Source organism: Protopterus annectens, chromosome 2.part2 (assembly GCF_019279795.1).
Source record: "Protopterus annectens isolate FY-2018-M chromosome 2.part2, PAN1.0, whole genome shotgun sequence".
Taxonomy (NCBI): Eukaryota; Metazoa; Chordata; order Ceratodontiformes; family Protopteridae; genus Protopterus; species Protopterus annectens.
The window spans coordinates 856,851,055-856,875,623 of record NC_056730.1 but is presented as its reverse complement, the minus strand read 5'-3'; positions in this window follow the sequence as shown (position 1 = coordinate 856,875,623).

The window sequence follows — 24,569 nt, the reverse complement described above, 5'->3', positions numbered from 1 at the left end:
ATTATTTTTGCTTTCAATCTGTCTAGATAAAAATATAAGTTTAGAAATTGATCAAGACTTAATCTTAGGTATTTGAAGGCAGCGGCTGTTTCTGTGGAATAGTTGTGCAAGTCAAAGAGTCAGGTGCTTGGTGAATTTTCTGTGGTGATCCAAAAGCATAGTTTTGGCCTTGTATGGGTTGAGAAGTACTTTGTTTATGAATCATTGGTAGAGCTTGTGTGAGTCTGACTGGAGTTGGGATTGAATGTTTATGTGACAGTGACCTGATCTGTAAACTACCATATCAACATAGAAGATGAGTAGGAAATGGTAGAGGTCAGAAGGGCACCCTTGTGGTGTGCCTTTAGAAAAAGGTGCAGGTTCTGATTAGAAGGATTCTATTTTAACTCTGAAGTGTCTGTCATTGAGGAAGTTTTTAAAGCAGAGTGGTGTCTGAACTGATATCAGATTCATTTAGTTTGTTTTGGAGAAGATCTTGGTCAATGTGGTCAAATACCTTTGTCAGATCTGTAAATAGGGCAACAGCAATGAGGATTGTCTCAGTGTTTTGCAGTATGTCATACTACTTTGAACAGGTTAGGATCCAAGCTGTGTTTAGAAGAAATTGATAGTGTTGGAGATATTTATGTGTGTGTGTGTGTGTGTGTGTGTGTGTGTGTGTGTGTGTGTGTGTGTGTGTGTGTGTGTGTGTGCATACGTACATATGTATATATATATATATATATATATATATATATATATATATATATATTATTTCTTTATTTATGTTATTTTACATTTGTTGAACGGGCTAGTTCGAATGAGCTGGAGAGCCCTTTTTCAGTGGAGGCCCGGGGATATATATATATATATATATATATATATATGTGTGTGTGTGTGTGTGTGTGTGTGTGTGTGTGTGTGTGTGTGTGTGTGTGTGTGTATATATATATATATATATATATATATATATATATATATGTGTGTGTGTGTGTGTATATATATATATATATATATATATATATATATATATATATATATATATATATATATATATATAGATAGATATACAGAGAGAGAGTGAGAGAGAGCGCGTGCATTAGTTTATCTAGAGTTGGGAAGATGGATATTGTATGGAAATGAAAAGTATTTTTTGGGATGGTTTGCTTGAGGAGGTGTTTAATCAGAGCAGTTTTCCAAATCTGTAGCTCAATGTTTTGCGCAAGACATAGATTACATCTGTCAGTGAAAGGAAGAAATAGATTCTCTCTGCAATGTTATATGACCCAGGGGTTTATGTTGTCAGATGCATGAGGGATGTGAGTAGAAATATTTTCTTGTAGAGTAGAGACATCTCTGGTATGTATGCATTTGAAGTGGAAGAGGGGGATGAACAGTGGGGGAGGGAGAGCATGATCTTTGGTAGGTGTGGAGTTTATTCATGAGAGATTGATAAATTCATTAGGGACATTTTCTGGAGAAAGTTTTGCTGTGCCATACTGGATGCTGTTTTGTAGACAGATTGTCATAAGAAGCTTTTCTACCTATAAGAAGGTTAATTTATCTCCAAACGTATTTTGGGGAATGTAAAATAGTAATATGATTCTTTATTTAAGCTTTTTATTTGTGCCTGGCTGGGTTTTTTAAGGCTATAAGGGATGACACAGTTGTCATTAATGGGACTCGTTTCACTTTTTGGCACATTTCATCCCTCAAAGTGAAACAAATGTTTGAGTTCCGTGGATAGCCATTCACTTTTGGTGGGTATATAAAGCATTTCAATAAGTGGAAGAACCTGTCTTGCAGCAGTAGTCGAAAGATGGTTAGGCTTACGGCTGCTATATTAGGGTAATCTAAGGAGAGTTTATGGTTCTAGATGTGGACTGTTAGAAAGTGTTTGTGTTTGCCAATATTAGTAATAGAATGGTTTCTGAAGGCTCTTAATATTGATAGTAGTTTTATATGATGTTTGATAATTGTAAAGGTGAATGGGCAGTGGTCAGTTATGATGACGGGAGAATGTTTATGTTGGAAATGGAATTTGGTATGTTTGTTGTAATGAGGTCAAGTGTGTAGTGTTTGGGGGAGCTGAGGTTAGGTCTGGTTGATTCTTTTTCAAGTTGATGGAAATCTCGGTCTGCTAGGAAAGTGCCCATGTCAGATGAAAGAGGGCCAAGATAATTAAAGGTGAAGTCACCTAGAATGATCATGTTATTATGTTAATTATGTTATTATGCTTGGGGCAGCTATTCAGGATGTTAATTATGGGTGAGTTTAATTTGCTTAGGGAATGAGGGTATGGCTGTAATAATCAGTAGGTTTCCTTTTGTGAGATGGACATTTTAGAAGAATCCATTTAGGACTGGAGTCTGAAGAGGATTTTCCTTGGGAAATAACTTTTGGATTTAGGTTATTTTTGTGCATAATTAGACAGCCTCCATCAGATCATTTACAAGGTCTGGCATCTTTGACATACTTGTAGGAGGTTAAAAAGTGCTAGACATTGGGGGAATCTTGTTTGACCCAGGAATCCATGACTACTACAAAGTCTGGGTTGTGTTGGAAGACTGAAGCACTTATGTGGTGTAGTTTGTCTTCATTCTGCAAATTGAATTTCTCCTTAATTGGAAAGGTAGCCATTCACCTAACCATTCATCCCCTCTGTTCCCTCACCTTTCTAACTTCCTTTTCTTCCCAGATTACCATCCTCCCTGATAACTCTTTAGGGAAGCTGCACCATAGATCCCTAATACTTCTTTCCCATCTATCTGTAAACTACAGTTGATGGCTACAAATCCATGGATCATCTTGTTGGTGCTGTCCTTTACACTGCTCATTGTCTTGACACTGCCACTCTTCCAGCACTTTTCCCAGATTCCATTCCAAATGTTCATTTTTTTCATGAACCTTAAACAACATTTATAGTGATCTGGTAGCACCTGAAATTTGGCACACCTCATCCTGCAGCTTTCCTAAGTCTCAGGTCCTCCTTCCTCAACGTCGTTAACACTCTTTTCCTTTTTATTGAAGTAAGAACATCAAACACGCAGTAAGTCAGCCATGAGCCTCCATGCATGTTGCAGTATGTGTTTAATGCCAAAAATAAAGTCAAAAACATCCATAGTTTAGCACTTTTGTCTTCACTACAGAGACATCATCAAAACTGGGTGCTTTGCTGTTCTTACTCTTTGTTTCTTCCAGTACCAGACTTCCACTCTGTTTCTTTGTTTTGGTTTATTTGTTATTGGAGTATTAATCCCTGCAATATTCCATGGTCATACCCACAGTTTTCCTTCTTGTTCCCTTCACAATCCCCCCCATTTCTTTTGAAGTGCATCCACCCCCACTCCACCAGAAATGGGTCCCACTGTGTCAGTAAGGTTGTGACCAAGACTCTTCCCCAAAGGTTAATATGCTGGCCATCATTACCATACCATTTAATGTATGCCTCACTGCTACCATTACTTGTTCCCAGAGAGTGTGCCACAAAGATCAACACAGCATTCCATGTGCTTCATGCACACTCTTACGCATTCAGTGTACAAGTCCAACAATTCCCTACATCCTATAGTGATGTCCTATATTGGTTTTGGTTTAGCTAGCATCATACAGAAAAGAGTGACATACTGTGACGATTCCCCATCACATAATATGAACATGTTTACATACTGCCTGAGTCTACTTACAAGTAAGACAACTTCTATAAATATTTTAATTTCAACATGCAATATTTGCACACCATGCGGCCATTCCAACTTCATGTGACTTATCCTTCTAAATCTGACAGACTATGTTCTATCTTCATTGTATATACAGTCTTTACTATAGACTGCCATAGTCCATGTTAGACTGACATTTATACATCATTATTTTATAAGTGCAACATGAAGGAAATCTGTGTCAGTCTTTCTTCTCATGCATAGTCCTTCACATGTTTGGCTCACCTCAGTAAGATGTTTTTATTTTACTGTCTTTAAGCATAAGTTAATAACTATCTAAGAAATTTGAAATGCTATACTCTTACTTTTCATTCCACTGGGTAGCTGACATAATGCAGCTTACATCAGTGATTGCAGGTGTTCTGGTTTCAAACACATCAGTGCCACTCTGGGTTCTTTCGATATTATGCAGCTTGAGTATAGATATTGGGGTCATCCTCCATATCAAACTTCATGTGCTCACTCATCATGCAAGGTAGAAAAAAAAAATAGAATGTGAGTAAAGAGAGAACTGAGTGTGGCACCACTTCACACCATCTGAATCACCTCTCTTTTTCATAAAAAAATGTTTCTTTAGCTACTTGCATGTCATTTTTCTACTATCATCACTTTCTCCCCAAACTAATGTTCATCTCATCCATACAGCCATGGAACTTCTGTCCTGAACCAACCTGCAATGTTTGCCTTCTCACCCCTGTTTTAACATCTCTTCATGATGCTTCCTTCTGGCCCCCAGTTTGGTGTACTCTTACACCCTCCCCCGATCCTTCAAGTCTCTAACTTCTCCCCATTCTTCACTCTGATGTCTCCTGTCTTTTAAAAGACACGTCTCTTTGATTGGATCATCTGCCTCAAGAATTCTACACTACTCTTTGGGATCACTAATATCAGTATATCTGCATTCCTCTCCAAAACCTTCCCTCCTCATTTCTGGCACAATGTTAAATTTACCCTGTTTAACTGCCTTTCCTGGTTGTCACCCTTTCTTTACCAATCTACCAATCTTTTCTTACTGAAGTACCATTCACTTCACCTCTGCTTGCTCGGGGCATATATATAGCTGACAGGCTTTTCTTCTGTTACACCATTCAAGGCATTTGCAGGGGAATGCAATCTTTCCACAAGCCACCAGCAATTTTTCCTAGTGCATTTCATTTCCATATGGCTTTGAGTGTTGCAGGATTTGTTAGAAATGCTGCTGCTCCTGCTTGTCTTAAATGCCAAGCTGCTATAAGCAGACCCTTTCTTTTTAAATAAATATGTGGTACAAAGTCACTTACTATTTTAAATCTATAGCCACCCATCATAAACTCCTTCCTGAGTACTGCAGTCTTAACAATCCATTCCTTCAGTCTGTAGTTATGGTATGTTACAATTAAGTGATGTATGTCTGCATTCCCAGTAAGTCTGCCAAGCCTATGTGTTCTGTTAGTTTGTTGGTCTTCCCTCAGTCACTTGCCATATTTATTGCTCCACATACCATGCTGCTTCTTTCTCCTCCAGACCTTCTCTCAGTCTGATGATCAAAATGTTCTCTGCATGTTCTGCATTCTAAATCAAGCTGCTTCTCTAGTAAAGTTTCTATACAAGCATGTCATTTTCTAATCTCATTTTCTTACTACACTCTGAATGTTCCATGCTATCAGCTTTTTGCTGCATACAGTCAAACATTTGCTGCTGTTTTTTATAATTTGGACATCTACTCAACATGCTGCATGATTTTGTTGATTTTCCCTTCCATTCTGACAATTTATATAAACTTCCTTGCATCCACCAGACACAGATCAGCTGAGCTAGGTAGCCATCTTGTATTGTGGGCCCATTCAAAGCCCAGACATTTCTGCTGTTGAGTAACAAGTAAGCAGGGACAACAGTAAGTTTGATGATGTAGCAGCTGTGCAAAACCAAGGCCTATATAGATGATGTGTTGTAGACTACTGAGAACCTAGTCCAAAGAAACCTTTCCCCCCAAAATTTCAGCACTACAGTAACTCATATGATTTAATGGCCCTTCTACTATTTATTACAGCCTTACACTAGCACTGGCTGTAGAGTTGGCTGTAGTCTCACTAGTGAAGCCCAGTGCAAATACAGGAGGCTAGGGCTGTAGTCATGTGCTCACCTTCTGAATTGGCTATGCCTCTGGAATCATCCTACTGAGTTATTTTTCTTGCAAGAAGGAAAAAGTATATTGTGCAATCATTCACTTTGATGGAATGGTCACAGCATGTGTGTGTGTGTGTGTGTGTGTGTGTGTGTGTGTGTGTGTGTGTGTGTGTGTGTGTGTGTGTGTGTGGTAGGTGCCAATGCAACCATGATGCATGGGCAGGTAGGGGAACACTAGCATGGTCAGGTCTGACAGAACAGTGTTCAGTTCAGAGATTCATTAATTAGCTTATAAGGAGGTATTCCCTGATGCATCTTTAACTTGTTTCTGAGATGGAGATAATCACCATCACACTAATTGGCAAACCTGTGTTAGCTAACCTCTCTGTATCCCAGAGGCAGCAATGTGTACCAGTTTAAGCAGAATAAAGATGGACAGGTTTTACCTGTTTTGCCCATAGCAGCATTCTTAGTCCCTAAACAGTGTTCACTTATGTACATGTTTCTGTGGAAAAGATAAGGAAAACAGTAATTTTTGATTCTTAAAATAATTTGAAACAGGCTTTCTAAATATTATTTTGCCTGATAAATTGGAAAAATTCACTATTGCTGTTTTGTGAAAAGTTTGAGGCTTGGCTTAACCTTTTCAATATGTCAACCACATGCAGTGTAAGATATTGCATGCATGTCAACCACATGCAGTGTAAGATATTGCATGCATGATTTTGTTGGGTTGGGAGGGTGGCCTAATGGTTAAGGTGCTTGCCTTATAAGCACAAAGTGCAGGGTTTGAGTCTCACAAGGGATAATTGGCTAGGCTTAAAATGGCTCTCAAGGGCAGTTAGTTTAGTACTGAACTATAAACTGCAAAAACTCTGAAGGGGTGATTTTATTGAATGGGTGAGTGTGTTTCATTATCTTCAGGGTGATAGATGAACCTTATAACTCATGGAGCACATGAACTTTGTCTCCTGCTGTGAGCCATCAATCACAGCAGCAAACAGCTTAAATGTGTCACTTTGACAGATACTAAGGGAAGGTGTTTAGGGGAGGGGGGAGATGAGTTTAAAGACTACAACTCAGGGATAACAAAAGAATGAAAACTGGCCACTTTAGAGAGAAAAAAGAAGTACTGAGAATACTCTTATCTGTAATTATCCCTGTTTGTCTTTTAAGTTGTCATTGAATAGCAAGGAATGGTAATTAAACCTGACTGACTAAAATAAAGCAGGATATATGTGAAAACACATGTAAAGTCAATGCATTGACAGGAGCTTAGGGGCTATGATATAATATTTTAAAGCCAAACACTGCAATGCGGGATACCTAGAGGCAGACTAAAAAAAAAAAATCAAGATCCCGGACCCCATGTGGGCTGACTCTGAAATTACATTTAAAATATTGTAAAAAGTATGTAGAGTCCAAAAGTGGTGTTAAAATGTAGGAAACATCAAGACATGATGAAATAAACATGTTTTTTCAGTCTGTGATTGTGGTTCTCCTTTAAGAACACTGAGCACAACTCCCATAACCCACTGCAGTGACTACTCTAAGCTGTAATAAAATATTTACAATAATGCTTACCTGTATGTGTTTGACTCTTGCCATTAGGTAAGTAATGTGGTAATTCGTTAATTAATTCTGTTTTTTTATTCAGAATGGCCTAAAGCACTGAAATGTGCAATACTGGAATCAAACTCATATTACCCATTATGCTATTTTCTGTACAGCCTCCATCCTTCTCTAGAGCCAAATCATGGTCAAATGGGGCCCTAGGCAGGAGAATTGGCCAGGGCCACCCCACACAGGCATTCAGGTGTACCCTTACCCCCCCCCCCCGTTAACATAAACACTACTCAAAACTGTCAGTGTGCATACTATTTTCTTCTTTATCTTTGAAATGAAGGCAAAGATATGTATTTAATTTCAAATGTTTAATTTAAATATCCTTTGTTGACCAGGCTAGTCCCATTTGGTTATTAACTTCTTTTCTAGGGAAACCCTTGGTGGTATTTATATTACTAGGGAAAATTTGCCTAAGGCAATGAGCAACTTTCCCCAACACTTTTTGATAGCTCAGGTGGATGTAAAAGATCTCATAGCACCTGCCATTGGCACAGAGAAATGGGGCCTCAGTTTAACAACTCATCCAAAAGACAACACACTCAGGAGTACAATAATCCCCTTAAAGGGCACTGCAGTATCAGCAACCCATGCACCAGGTGTGGGAGTTGAACCCACAGCCTGTTACACCAAGGAAAGTAGGCTACCTGCGTTGCTACTAACACTGCTTTGAAACCTTAAAGCAAAAAGTCTGACAGCCATTTGCTAAACAAAATGGATGCACATTGAAAAGAGACTTAGAATGAGCAATAGTAAATTTCTCTTCCCTTGAAACTCGTATTCCTTGAAAATGCACTCCTGTAGTTTTGAAGATTTTTTCCATTAAGCAGTGAAACAAAATGTATGAGCTAATAAAAGATAAAATTACCAATTTCAGCGCATTTCAATTAAATGAAACCCTATAGTTTTGAAGATTTTTAGATTTTTTCCATTAAGAAGTAAAACAAAATGTATGAAGCAATAAAAAACAAAATTACCCATTTAAGGCTCTTGTCTCCTGTAGCCAAGGTACAGGATTTGAGCCTGAGCAAGGTAATAAACTAACCTGCCATCACTAACTATGGCATTTCTCTCTCTCTCACACACACACACACACACACACACACACGCGCACACACACACACACACACACACACACACACACACACACACACACACACACACACACCTTTCTGAGTGAGTACCTGAAACAATCATCCCAGCCAGTCTATGGCAGCAGTCCATAACCAATTCCAAGTTTTCCAGGCAGAAGGGGAAATGGGAAAGCAGTAGCATTTCCAAGTTCTCTGGTCCAGGATGGAAGCAAGCACCCAGAGAAGTAAAGTTCTAGTCTAACATGTGTTTAAGTCTTGGCATGGCTGTCTGAACATTATACAGCTTTAGTACAAAGACATATGAGACACATACACACACACACACACACACACACACACACACACACACACACACACACACACACACAGAGTGTGTCCTTAAAGAAACATGTAAATAAAAAATTGTTTTGTTTTTAAATTAAAAATTGTGTTGTGCCAGCCCCCAGCAGACCCCCCCACCAAGCCAGCCTAGGTCTCCTAGTGCTTGAGCCGGCTGTGCCCTTACCCCCTCTTGGGCAAGGTGTCTTGGTCTATTCAGCTATTGCTGAATTTGAGCAAACATCTGGAAATCTATAAAAACATTACAGATATGTTCACATATGGTATTTCAGTATAATTACTATGTTTCTAAGAACACATTTTAATTTCCCTTATCACTAAGCAGTTAAATGTTCTGAAGCTATTAATACAGAACATTTACTACCATCATATGACTGAATTGCAATGCTTAGCAAATACAACAAATAAGCATTAGATAATTTAATTTGATCAATTTGACTTTATAAAGGAAGGTCCAGCCTCTTTAATCTCATTCATTTCTTTGAAACAGTAGCTGAAGAAGTGCATAGTGGTTATGCAGTGCATGCAGCATATGTAGACCTGGCAAGGCCTTTTGACACTATTCCCCATACAGGCATTATTGACAGACTTGTAAATTTGAATATATATATCCCTATATTGTGCAATGAACAGCTAACTGGTTGTCTGACAGAACCCATGTGATTAGATTAGCAGGTGCCACTTCTGAAAGTGAAACAGTTATCAATGGTGACTACAAGGCTCAGCTTAGTGCCCTCTCCTATTTGGCATACATTTATCAGACCTTCAGACCAGCACTTCTGGCCTATGGTTAACTAAGTTTGCAGATGGTTGCAAACAAGGTGTTGTTATTTGACCTGCAACTGATTTACAATTCCTCCAGCACAGCTTAGACCATGTTAATAATTTCTGCATGAACAATAGTCTCAACTTAAATGCAAAAAAAAAATTTAGTATGGTTCACTTTGGTAAACAAAACAGTTTCACTTACCATATAGGAAATGCACCCCTCCAATCAGACATTCTTGTGAGGGATCCAGGTACTCTTTCTGTCACTTCCTTATCATTTGACCCTCATATCTCCACAGTAATTTGGAAAGGCTTTTATCTGTCCCATCTACTTTCCACAGACATTGATCTCCTATTCCTTTGCAGAACTATAACTCTTCATCAGCAGATAAATAAGACATGTTGGCATGATAGATTCATATCCCATAGTATCCGTCACATCTGGAACAAAGTTCCACTATGTCAAGCAGAGTAGCACCCTTGCAACCTTCAAGATAAACATAATAAATTGGATGGGCAGCCTCATATTCTCTCCTGGTCTATTTTGTTTTGCCCTCCTTGAGGCTATGGGGAAACAAATATTTCAGATATGACTCTAACATGACAGCAACAGTAGCTCTTATACAATGGACATAAAACATTACATTTTTACTGTCTTAAATACTGCATTAAAAATAATTTCTGGTGTGTGTATATATATATATATATATATATATATATATATATATATATATATATACACATACACACACACACACATATATATATATATATATATATATATATATATATATGAAAAAACAAACCAGGTACCCAATAAATATCCAAAAAGTCCCTTGAAGCAAGGCAACAGATGAGGTGTCAGTTATCCAAAATATAAATTATCCACGTTAGACAAACTGATGTAAAAATAAAAGTGTATTTAATAAGGAGCAAGAAGAAACGTTAGCGCTTTCACGGACTTGCTAATCCGCTTCATCAGACGTTAAAAATTTAAAGCACAGTGTTCATTAAGTATTAAAATCACTTAATTGTATTAATTAATCAATCAACGGTCTCATACATTTGATGTACAGCCTACAATTAAAGGCATATAACAGTATATACAACATTTATAAACCATAATTTAAAATATAAAAACAATTAAAAATATAATAATATATGTATAAACCACATGGATAATGTTTCATATAATTCCAATAGAACATATTAATATGAGTTATAAAGATCTAAGAATCTAATTGAGATAGTAATAATATATCCAGATCCATGCTCAACAAAACCACAGCAAACTATCTAAGTTTCCTAGCATTCAATATAGGTTTCAGGGATATAGCATCATTTAATCCCCGTCCCCTATGTGCTCCTAACCTAAGAATCCAATTTAGTTCAGCACTTTCGGTATCATTAACAATGTTACCTATACGCATATTCTCAGGCTGGATGTGTAATATTTGGAACAAAAAAGTATGTTGTGTACCTTCTTTGCTGACGTGTATATATATGTGACTATAAACGTGGTCTCTAATCCGTTCCCTTAACGACCTGTTTGTTTTGCCCACATAAAAACAAAAACAGATGGTACAGTGGGCAATATAGACCACATTCCTGGTGGCACAATCACCCTTGTTCCTTAATTGCCACAAATAACCTGTATCCGGATGCCTATAAAACCTTGATTCATCAATGTATGTGCACTGTGCACAAGTTCCACATTTCTTAATGCTCAGCATTGATGAATTTATTTCATTGTACAATCTAGTTGTTTTCGTCTGATAACATAGGTGTTGTTGTAGACTCTTACAATTTTTGTATGTAAAGGTGGGAAAATTACCAACTAACTTTTTTGTATTATCATCTACCAATAATATATGCCAATTATCATCTATAGCTTTCTGTATCCGATTAACATTGTTGCTGTATGGTACAACAATGGATAAAGTCGATCGTTCTTGTTTATTAGCCACTCTTGTACCAGAGTTGCCAGATGAAAAAAATGGTTTAGCTCTGTCCTTTCTAAATTCTCCCATCTGTGTATAAACCCTATTGATCTCATCCTCTTTATAACCTCTTCTCAGAAAGCCTTCCTTCAGTTGATCCAATTCCACCCGCAATATCAAATCATCACAGCATAGCCGAGAAAGTCTCATAGCCTGTCCTTTCACAATGTTGTCAAACAACATTGGATTATGCATGCTTTCGCGATGCAAGAATTCTGGGCGGTAGCATGGTTTTCGATATTGTTTTCAGTGTATTGGCTTCCACATATAATGTGACATCCAAATAATCTATCCTACTAATAGAATGGCACATTGTGAACTTTAAAAAATCACTGGTGGAGTTAACAAGTTCAAATAGGGCAGTGCAACCTTCTTCCTTCCCTTGCCAAATAAGAAAAAGGTCATCCACAAAACGCCTGTAAAACAGGACATTCGGGTGACCTATCAAATGCTCTTGCTCCCATGCAACCATAATAAGGTTAGCATAGGTGTTGGCACAACTAGTGCCCATAGCTACTCCCCTCTTTTGTTTATAATATTTGTTGTTAAACAAGAATATGTTATTATCTAGTACCATCTCTAACAAAAAACAAAGGAGGTCCGCTTTCAAAGCCTCCATTCCATTCTCATTTATCAATAGTTTTTGCAATATTGTTATACCCAGATTATTGGGAATGCTGGTAAACAGGGCTTCAACATCCATAGTAACGAATGTTAAACCCTTGATATCATTACGATAATGCATAAACTCATGTAAGTCTCTTAAAAAATGTTCGGTATCCTTCAAAACATAGGTGTACCTAGACAAAACATCTTTCAACTCTTGATCCAAATAAATGGACAAAGGTTCTGTAACCCATACAGCCCCCGCCACAATGGGTCTAAATTTGGGGTGGGTGGGGTGTTTATGGATCTTAGGCAAACCATGCATTCTTGGAATCAGTGGGTGTTCAATATTAAAGTAGTTAAATAACTCTTTACTAATAATGCCCATCTTTGAGCATTCCAAGAGAAACAAATATATATTTCTCAAATAGCTGGGAAACTATAGTGGAGCTAGTAAGGGAGACAGCTAGAAAGGTGCTTGGTATCACATCGGGCCAGAGGAAGGACGACTAGGAGATATGGTGGTGGAATGACGAAGTACAGAAGAGTATACAGGCAAAGAGGTTGGCAAAGAAGAAGTGGGATTGTCAGAGAGATGAAGAAAGTAGACAGGAGTATAAGGAGATGAGGTGCATGGCAAAGAGAGAGGTGGCGAAGGCTAAGGATAAGGCATATGAAGAGTTGTATGAAAGGTTGGACACTAAGGAGGAAGAAAAGGACCTGTACCGATTGGGACCGAGCTAGGAAAGATGCGCACCAGGTAAAGGTGATAAAGGATAATGAGGGAAACATACTCACAAGCGAGGAGAGTGTGTTGAGGAGATGGAAAGAGTACTTTGAGGGGTTGATGAATGAAGAGAATGAGAGGGACAGAAGGTTGGATGATGTAGGGATAGTGAATCATGAAGTACAATGGATTAGCAAGGAGGAAGTAAGGATAGCTGTGAAGAGAATGAAGAATGGAAAGGCTGTTGGCCCAGATGACATACCTGTGGAAGCATGGAGGTGTTTAGGTGAAGTGGCAGTGGAGTTTTTAACCAGATTGTTTAATGAAATCTTAGAAAGTGAGAGGATGCCTGAGGAATGGAGAAAAAGTGTTTTGGTACCGATTTTTAAGAATAAGGGTGATGTGCAGAGCTGTAGTAACTACAGAGGGATTAAATTGATCAGTCACAGCATGATGTTATGAGAAAGAGTAGTGGAAGCTAGGTTAAGAAGGGACGTGATGATTAGTGAACAGCAGTATGGTTTCATGCCGGGAAAGAGCACTACAGATGCGTTGTTTGCTCTGAGAGTGTTGATGGAGAAGTACAACGAATGTCAGAAGGAGTTGCATTGTGTTTTTGTAGACTTAGAGAAAGCATATGACAGGGTGCCTAGAGAGGAGTTGTGGTATTGTATGAGAAAGTCAGGAGTGTCAGAGAAGTATGTAAGAGTGGTACAGGATATGTACGAGGGTAGCGTGACAGCAGTGAAGTCTGCGGTGGGAGTGACGGATGCGTTTAAGGTGGAGGTGGGGTTACATAAGGATCAGCTCTGAGCCCTTTCTTATTTGCAATGGTGATGGACAGGTTGACAGACGAGATCAGACAAGAGTCCCCATGGACTATGATGTTTGCAGAGGACATTGTGATCTGTAGTGAGAGTAGGGAACAGGTGGAGGACACCCTGGAGAGTTGGAGATATGCTCTAGAGAGAAGAGGAATGAAGGTCAGCAGGACTAAGACAGAATATATGTGTGTGAATGAGAGGGAGGATAGAGGAATGGTGAGGATGCAAGGAGTAGAGGTGGAGAAGGTGGATGAGTTTAAATACTTGGGGTCAATAGTTCAGAGTAACAGTGAGTGTGGAAGAGAGGTGATGAGTGTGGAAGAGAGGTGATGAAGAGAGTACAGGCAGGATGGAGTAGGTGGAGAAGAGTGTCAGGAGTGATTTGTGACAGACGAGTACCTGTAAGAGTGAAAGGGAAGGTCTACAAGAGGGTAGTGAGACCAGCTATGTTATATGGTTTGGAGACAGTGGCATTGACAAAAAGGCAGGAGTTTGAGCTGGATGTGGCAGAGTTAAAGATGTTAAGATTTGCACTGGGTGTGACAAGGGTGGACAGGATTAGGAATAAGTATATTAGAGGGTCAGCCCAGGTTGGAAGATTTGGAGATGAAGCCAGAGAGGCAAGATTACATTGGTTTGGACATGTGCTGAGGAGGGATGTTGAGTATATTGGGAAAAAGATGCTAAGGATGAAGCTACCAGGTAACAGGAAAAGAGTAAGGCCTAAGATAAGGTTCATGGATGTGGTGAGAGAGGACATGCAGGTGGTTGGTGTGACAGAGCAAGATGCAGAGGACAGGAAGAAATGGAAACAGGTGATTCACTGTGGCAACCCCTAATGGGAACAGCCAAAAGAAGATGATGAGTAATGCTGTGCAATTATATATTTTCTATTATTATTTCCTGTTTTTTTTTTTTGTTTTGACTTAAGACGAGTTTAAGTTCGCTACTTCTACTACTATTGTCTGATCTGATTAATATACAGTGATTAACTAGAGATATATGGACTGAAAATCTTCCACACAGAGAAGTTTCTTATACTGTTTTGTTTTTGGACCCACTACACTTGTTTAATGGGTTGTTTTGAGACTTTGGGGATACCATGGAGATTACTTGCTTTTTTGAACTTTCAAAACCCACCCAGCCAGGTGGTCCATTCTTTACCTCTGCAGTTTGTTTTCATCTGTGGCACCCCTGCTCTCCAGAGTGGGTGATCCCTGTCAGGGATGGCCGGTGATACCTCAACTCCTGATAAATACCATTGTTCCCCTCTGAGCCAGTGGTAGCCTGTTCTAACTTGTACAAGTATTACTCCTTCAGTAGGTGGAGGAGGATTCTGGTCTTCTTGGCAGACCAACTTGTGGCTCAATACTGGGTTCTAACAGCTGTCATCCTTACAAAGTGCCAGAACAAGGCTGAGATGGAGAAGTCTGATGTAGGGAATACCAGGGTGCGAACTACAGTCACTGGGGTGGGACATTTTATTTTATTTTATATTTGTTTACTGGCTAGTACACTGATCACAGTTCACCATTTGCAGGTACCACCCAGGTCACACTGCAAGCCCATACACCCATATAGTGCTGATACTTATTGAAATTCTAGCTGTTTAAAGGTTTAGTGTAATAGCAGGACACATAGTCCCATGCAATTCCATTTTTTTCCAGTTCCATTTTCTTTGGTAAATAAATGCAAATATTCCTGGAATGTACTATCAGAACAGAGGATTATCCTATGCCATTTTTCATTTTTTTAATTTATTTTTAAGACATACAAAATTTTTTGAATATGATATAAAAGTTATGTTTTACATGCTTTTGGTGTTGTAAATATATGCTGAACCTGATTCATATAGCATTTTTTTTTTTTGGGGGGGGGGTCATATAACCAATTCTGGGAGAATACATAAAGAAATACTGTAGTTTATTCTTTTGTGACATGATGTTTGTACCATGTGGTAGCAGCTGTGCAGTGGAAGTAAGAAGAAGTGGAGTGAAAAGAACCAAACAGAGTTAACTCTGGCTTTACTAGTCATAGAAATATGTACATGCCATGCGCAAGTATAGCATGCTGGAGTGAGACAGAGACACCATTGGCACTTACATGCATTCATAGGTTCACAGATTCATAGGTGTGTACTAGGCTAATGGGCCTAGAGCCTTTACAAACGAGCCCAAAAAAAATTGCCCAAGCGCCATGCAACCCCAAGTTAGTTCACAGTGCCCATATCCAGTAGTGCAACTGGAATGATCCCTGGAGTCAACTTTCTGTTATCCATCCACTCATCAAGATTTCTCTTGAAGAGGGTCAGTGATGTGCTTTGCTTGACATGAATGGGAAGCTTATTCCAGAGTATGGGCAGTCTTTGGGAGATTAACCTGTCCCTCCAACATGTTATGTTAATTGTGGTAATGAGGTTGTGATCTCTGGAGCGTGTGCCGCGGGGGGGGGGGGGTTGGGATTTCTTTAGGTGTAGCATTTCAAGAAGGGCTGAGTCAGACATGGCTTTGTAAGTCAAGCAGAGATCACATCTAAGTAGATGATAAGAGACTGAGATCAGCTGAAGTTTCTTGAGTCTGTCCATGTAGGACAAGAGTTTAAGGCCTAGGATCCTTTTTGTGAGGTACTTTTGTGGCCTCTCCAGCTGTTGTAGATGTCTGGTCAGGTACATTCCAAATGGGGTGTTATATTCGATGATTGGTCTAATGAGGGATGAGTAGAGAGGAATGATGACTTCTTTCTTCCTGGATGCAAAATCTTTGCTTATAAGATGTGCCACGTAGAAGGACTTTCTGACCACAGTGGCAATGTGGAGGTCGAAGGTGAGTTGGCTGTCAACCTGGGTGCCCAGATCTCTTATGGCCCCTTCAGTGTTCAGTGGGCTCCAATCAACGTGGTAATTCATGGGAACTAAGTTTTTTCCAAAGGGGATGATAACGCATTTTTTGGCATTAAGCTTCAGCCCATGGTTACCACACCAGTCATTGGTCTCAGAGAGGCCCTTTCGTAGGATGTCTGCATCACTTGAGGAGTTGATAATGACTCCTAGCTTGCAGTCATCAGTGAACTTGGTCAGCCAGAGTCCTTTTGTGTTGGCCTGGACTCCTGAGAAGTAGAGTTAAGAGCAGTTCACACATGGCAATCCAAATGCATTTAAACCTATAGAAGGGGATACACATGTGTGCTACAATGCAGTTCATAGAGCTCAGCATGGCTGAACCTCATTTGTATATGAACTTCTTAAATTGTCCCAACTTAAGCCAATTTCCCTCAGTCCACCATTTTATTCCTCTCTGGACTTCACATTCTGTCACAGTCAATGAAATGTGCAAACTAAAACTGTTTACTAATAGCAGGGATAAGAATAAATAATCAGGAAAAGACAGTTATCAGTGTTGTTTAATGTGATCTCTTTGACAGTAAACTACATTTACTGGTAAGACATGACAGTTAATAGCATGTTGATGTATTATAGATAACATGATTGGGAATGTATAATGTGCCATTTTCAGTGCTGTGTACAGGTGTCAAGTGATTTCCTGATAGCAATGGTGTATGCTAGTGGGTAAAGAAAGTACAGGTGCAGGCTGGGGGGGGGGGGGGTGTAGTTAAAGAAATGATGACCAAACTGTCCACAGCCCCACATAATCTCCAGTCAAGCTATTTATGAACCTTTGTTATGCCAGAAATGAAGGGATAGGCTTAACTATAATTATTTTATTTATTTATTTATTTGTTTGTTTATTTATTTATTTGTTATTATTTTAAATGCCCTCTTTCATCCATAAATCATATAAGAAAGCATCAATGAGTTTAAAAGCAATGGTAACTTCATTCTGGAAACAATTTTGTAAGCATCAGCATTCATAAGAAACTCCCAACATTTTTTTAACATAAATTATCTTACCTTTAAGCACATCCCTACCACCCTTGTCCAGTTTCATAATACAAACCGAACAGTTACTCAGCTAGTCCATTTAGGAAATCATTTTAAATATTAAAAGTTAAATCTCCTAGACAGAGGATGGTTGAGAATAAATCCACAAAATGAAAACAATTAAAAAAACAATCATCCACAGCAGGTGCTAAAAATAGATATTTATTGAAATAAACTCCACCAGATAAGCATGAATAAAATCATGTTAGAGCTTTCATGCAGTTCTCTGCACTTCATCAGACCATACAATACAGATAAAATTAAACACTTTTATATAAAAAAATGATGTTATATTAAACAATCAATAAGAAAGAGAACTTAATTAGTGAGGCAGCTTTCTAGCCCAAAGGGCATGTTTTAAAGAAACAGACACATTAAGTCCTGGTGGTCTATAAACTAACATAGAAATAATCAATTTCTGTTCCATTAATTCCATTACAGGTTATGGGAAATTATTTGTACCTCAGGTGCCACATGTTAGTACTTTTTTTCCTCCCAGGATCTCTATGGTAATTAACAGCTTTGAAAGGGCTTTATGCAAACAAGTTGAATTGGAATATCTAAAATTTACTAAGCAAAGTAAATTATACAATTTAAGCAAATATGAGTGGACAAAACTTAATAGGTTGCAAAAAGCCAGTAAGGATTATATATTCACCCAGACTGATAAGGGAGGTAACTGGGTCATTATGACCAGAGTTGATTGTATCAAAATGGTGAGGGATTTACTAATGGATGGCAACACTTATCAAAAATTAGGTGGCAATCCTCTGGCAGAGTATAATTTCACTTTGATCAAATTGTTATAGTGTGGGGAACGCTTGGGTTTTTTTTCTTCTTCTGATGTAAGAAAGCTGCACATAAAGAACCCCAAGGATGCTAGTTTTTTTGCTATACCCAAGGTCCATAAAAATTTGGAGAATCCCCCGGGTAGGCCAATTGTGTCAGGAACTGGGGATTATTTGGAGAATGTGGCTGTTTTTTTGGATGCCCATTTAAAAACTTATTTGCCTAGGGTTTTTTCACAAATTAAGAACACAAAGGAATTTTTAGATCTGGTTGGGGAATGGAGTGGGAGAGCAATTTTTATTGGGCCTGTGTGGATGTTAGGGCATTATATACAAACATCAATATTACATGGGGTTTGGAAGCAGTAGGAAAAATGTTGGGTGAAAGTCCTCACACAACATTCTTGCTCCAGCTACTTGAATTTTCCCTTATGCATAATTATTTTGTGTTCAAAAGGGAGATGTTTTTGCAGAAGGAGGATACTGCGATGGGGGCTTCATATGGGTCTTCATATACCATCATTTTTATGTTTTTTTTTGAAAATTCATTTATTTATTACAATAGATTTTATTCCCAGCATGATGTTATTTATAAGGGTTACACAGATGATTTGATTTTTATATGTAAGGATGACATGGAAGATTTTGATGGGTTTATGGAAGAACTGGACAAAAATGAATGTTGTTTAAAAATTAATCCATAGAGCACATAGGGGAATGATGCAATTCCTTGACACTGAATTGTTTCTTGGAAGAAATAATCATGTATATTTTAGGCCATTTTCCAAAGAAACGGCTGTAAATATTTTTTTTGTGCAAGCAGTAGGCATCCTCCACAACTAATTGCCTTATGGAGAGTCTAAACGTATTTTTAATAATACTTCGGATAAGCTGCAATTAAATTTTGAGTTTGACAAAGTTAGGAATAAGCTATTAAATAGAGGTTACTCCATGGATGTGTTAGAAAAGGCTGAGATGAAGGTAAGCGGTGGTGCTTGAGTTGGAAATGGGTATGATTTGTTATGGGAGCACAGTGATGAAGGGTGGGTAAATAGGGGAGTAGAAAGAGATAGTGAAGAAAAAATCATTTTTGTTAGCAGATTTTCCCCTTTTTCAAACACATTGAGTGAATTGGTCAGCACTCCCTGGACTATTGTTGGTCAAGATGAAATGTTAAGCAAAATATTTCCTAGTAGGGTCATCTTTTCATACAGAAGATTTTTTTAATTTGAAGGAAATTTTAAATCTGAGAAGATCTAAGGTGGAAGGAACCCATTCAGGCTCCTTCCCCTGTGGGAGATGCAAGGTATGTGTTAGAATAAAAAATCTGAATGGTAGTAGGATCAATGGTAGAAATTATAGAGCTGTTAATCATGTTGATTGTTGTTCATGTTGCGTGGTATACATTATAGGTTGTGGATACACACCGACTAAATGGTATGTGGGCCAAACCAAAAGAGCAGTTAAGAAGCGAATATTAGAACATCTGGGGGATATTAGGAATGCCAAATTAGAGAGTCCTGTGTCCCAACATTTTCATCTTGTACATTCAGGTTCTGACAGCAGATTTTTCTTTAGCATCTTAGCTAGACAACATGATAATCAGGAGAATGATTTTATGCAAAAGTTGCTGCAAACGGAAGCTAAGTTTATTATTAATTTTAAAACTTTACAACCTAATGGATTAAATTTAGAGATATCTATATTTGTGTGGCAGGGTAGTATGTGTGATGTCAAACACTAAAGTTTGAAGTTTTGTAACTGAAGCACTTTAATTGTGAGCACTCTATTAAGCTGATTAAGAGGTGTTAATTTATTTATATATAAAATGACTGCTTGGATGGTATGGATTTATTTCCTTTGATGGCATTGGTCGAGATACCAGGAAGCACCAGTAAGCAGTTTATTTAGCAGTCTATCCTGCGTTGGCTCCGTTGTGATTTTTTGTTTTATAGTGACAGGGCTCGGAGTCAAGTCCACTAAGGACATGTTGTTTAAACCTTGTTTCCTTTAAGTAAGGTACTTCTGTGGGCATTCCAGTTGTTGAACATATCCGGACAGAGTCATCACTTAAGACATAGGCACACATGCATTAATAGAAAATAAAATAAACATATTAACATTTTTTCTTCATTTATATACACATCATTCAGTCCAACATTACATAAATTCAGTTTTTGCCTTCCCTTACAATTCTTCTCCAGATTATTTTGCAAGCATTATTCCTGCAAATTCCATTTATTTCAATGTAATTTGCCACTTCCCTTTCTGAAGATTCTGCTATCAGTTCGTGTACCTCTTTTGCAATATTCAATAGCTCAAATACAGTTGGATTAGATTTTGGTTTCCATGTTCTAGTAATTGTTTTTTATCAGCCAATAGAATTAAACTTCAGGCCTTGCTACAGCTAGGCAATTCAGATCATGCGTCCCAGCTGAAAAAAAAACATTTTCCTAGTTACAGCCATTTGCTCCTACAATATTTCTTACACGGTAATTTGTGGGAAAACAATCTGCCATCTCATTACACTACCAAAAAACATGTTCACAGTAACCTCTTTCTTCCCATCACAGCTCCAACATTTGTTATCTACCTGAGGAAAAATTCTCTGAAGTCTGCCTGGAGTATAAAAATACCTATGCAAACATTTCCAACCAAAAATCCTAAATCTTCTGGACTTTGTTGCATATTTCTAAGACATATGTTCTCCCACTGCTCCCCAGTCTTTCTTCCCAAGCTTTTCTAATCTCCTCTGATTCATTCTTTATAGTTATCATGCAATATTTCATATGTGCTACTAATTTGCCATGATTCCAAAAAGAATGTCCCTTATAATTTGATCAGTGGTGGCTCGTGATATCAGACTGCAGTACTGCAGCCCCCCAGCTATGAACCACAATGGTACAGTCCTACGAATCCTCCATACAAAGTGAATCCGGACTGCTGCCTTACCAGTCCAGAAGAAGGAAGCAGACTGCTGATTCCCCAGAAGTCTATATGGTGCTAACTGCATAGACTGGAAGGGTATCAGACTGCAGAGGCAGCAGTCTTGGAATGTTCCCAGCAAAGAGCAGAGATGAGAAAATGGAAGTGTGCATTCTGGCATAAACGGGCAGTTTACTCAGGTGTCCTCTCATGTTACAAAGACATGTGTCTGCAGTATTTCTCCTTGGGCCTCTGCTGAAAATTGGCTTTTGTTCCAAGTCAGACTTTTGCGGTTAACAAATGTTAAATAAATAAAACTGACAGGCATTTGAATTTCAGACTTCATATTCTTCAGAAAGTACATAGTAACACAACATCTTTTATTCTAGCAATTTTCTAAGTTTAGAAGATGAATATTTGAAATCTGTCCCTATTTTTGGACTGTATTCCCCCATTTTTGGCTTTGTCCAGGTTTTTTGTGCTAAGGTTGAGAACTATGGTGAGAACTGAATTTACTGAATATGTTTGAAGGCTATATTCCCACATTACTGGCTTTGTCCAGGTGTTTTTTGCTAAGAGGTTGAGAGCTATGGTGAGAACTGAATTCACTGAATATGTTTGAGGGCTGTATTCCCACATTACTGGCTTTGTCCAGGTGTTTTGTGCTAAGAGGTTGACAGCTATGGTGAGAACTGAATTCACTAAATGGTAGCCAGTTAAGTTTCAGTCTTCCTCTCTTTCAAAACACAGCTGATTTGGCATAGTGGTATGTTGCTCTAACTGTTTTGCACAGGGTACTGGATTCAAGCCTTGGCAGTGAAATGCACAGTGGTAGCACAGTATTTTATTCTAGCAACTTTCCAAGATTATACAAGCAATGTTTAAAATGTGCCCCTGGCTTTTGTCCCTCCCCAGTACATTTTGGCTTTGTCCAGATTTCTTGTTCTGAAAAGGTGAGAGATACAACTGAGTGTCAAGTAGATTTTACAAGGAGTTGAGAGGTGCAGGGGAAGAGAAGTTTATTGCTGCTTATACTGAGACTGCTTGCATTGTTAATAAAACAACAGGTAGTTTACTTGCTTTTGATGCAGAAGCCTGTGGGTTCTACTCCCACAGTATGTAGATGCATTGCTGATATTGTACTGTGTTGTAAACGGGGTGGATGCTGCCATGTTGAGAATGTCCTCTTTGGTGAAGATTCCTAGTAACTATGAACCTATCTGTTATTTGCCATCCATTTCCTATTGCAATATTACTAGCTTATCATTTTCTTTATGTAATATAGGCAATTCATTCCTCAATGGCAACATGTACTTTATTCGTAGATGAAACAATGAAATATAAAGTTGTTTGCTAGCAGCAACCTCTTCATTAGTTACAGATCTTTTTAATATGGAATTATTTTGATGACTTTTACTTCTGCAGAGATTGTGCATATTTACTAATACTGGTGGATTGTAGAAGTTTGAGTAGACTTTTATGATGGAAATGTTCTCAGTTGGACAGTATTGTCATTATTGGTGCATGCATTTTGTTTCATTGGTTACTGGAAAAATGCTCAAAACAATACATTTAAAACACCCTCTAATAACTGTACTGTATTATACAAGGAATATAATTTAATGCAACCGGGAAGGTGCATCACAGAACACATGTATGTTTTGTATGTAAGGGGCCTATCATTTGAAAATAGCCAAAGTTAATCTTTATCTGCCACTAGCCAAATATATTTTCTTTGAATGTGGGTTTCAATGCTGTTTCAATGAATGTGAGTTTCAAGGGCAGAGAAGTTTTAATGCTAAGTCTATTTTCATTGTGAGACTGCATTGCTTTGTTTAACAGATATCTATTAGGGTTTGTGCTGTAAAATGCAAAATAAAACTTTCAAATGAAATCCAAATCATCACAGAAGTAAAGCGGTATGCACATTAGTATTTATGGTAAATGGGGTGAAATAGCCAAGTAATGGTTCATTGGAATGGCTGCAGGGGGGAAGCTCCATTCAACCATGATTTTGTGAGGGGGAAGGGCAGCAAACTCAAAGATAGCCCCGGCTGAACAATACCTCTGAACTGTCCAGATTTTCACAGACTGAATAGATTTTTGCTTCTTATTTTTGGTTTGTTCCTCATAAAATGTGTGGTTTTCTGGCAAATCATTTAGGAATTAAGTCACTAAATAATGATAGACACTGAGTTTCAGACTTCATAACCTCCAGAAAAATGAATGCTAAAGCAAGACCTGTTATTCTATCAACTGTCTGATAAATTGAAGAACGCAATGAAGTTCTAGTAAAATTGCCAAGGTCCAATAATTAAAATCTTTTATTCAACCACACAAATGAAACTGGTTTAGCGCTTTCATCTACATTACTGCAGACTTCATCAGAACACGTGTATCTAGTTACATAAGCATATATATACTCTAAAAAAACGCCAATATTAATCAATTAATTACATGTTAAGGACTTAAAGTCATAGCTACTTCCACAATACATACATCCCATTATAAAAAAGGAATACCAAACTTTTAAACAGTTATTTGTTACAAAAATGAATAAAATTACTATATAAAAAGATTAAATAAAATAAGATAAAACATTTAACTAATTACATGCAACATAATAACCATACCATCTATCTAATGAAAACAATTGCTATCTATATGCATTTGCTTATTGTATATATATATATAAAAACAACTACATAACTAACTTTTATGTGATTCATTTTTTTGTCTATTTAAATATGCATATTATAACATCAATTTGTTCAAAACCCACAGCTAATGGAAATGTGAGGTCAACATATATCGCAAAAGAAGTTCTTTATGCTGTCATATTTAATGTCTAATTTCTAATTTCTTATAAGAGGTTTCGTGGGTATGCAATCAATTAGACCTGGAGGTGTAGCTGCATCTTTTCAGAGACCAATGCCTTAATATCACCACCCCTAGGATTCTGTTTCACCATTTCCAAAATACCAAATAGAAAACACACACAACCTGGACTACTGTTTAAATGCCTATACAGAGCATTGTTGGTATCTTTTTTCCGGATGCAATATGAATGATCGTGTATTCTATCTTTTAACTTCCTGTCCGTTTTACCCACATAAAAACAATGACAGGAGGAA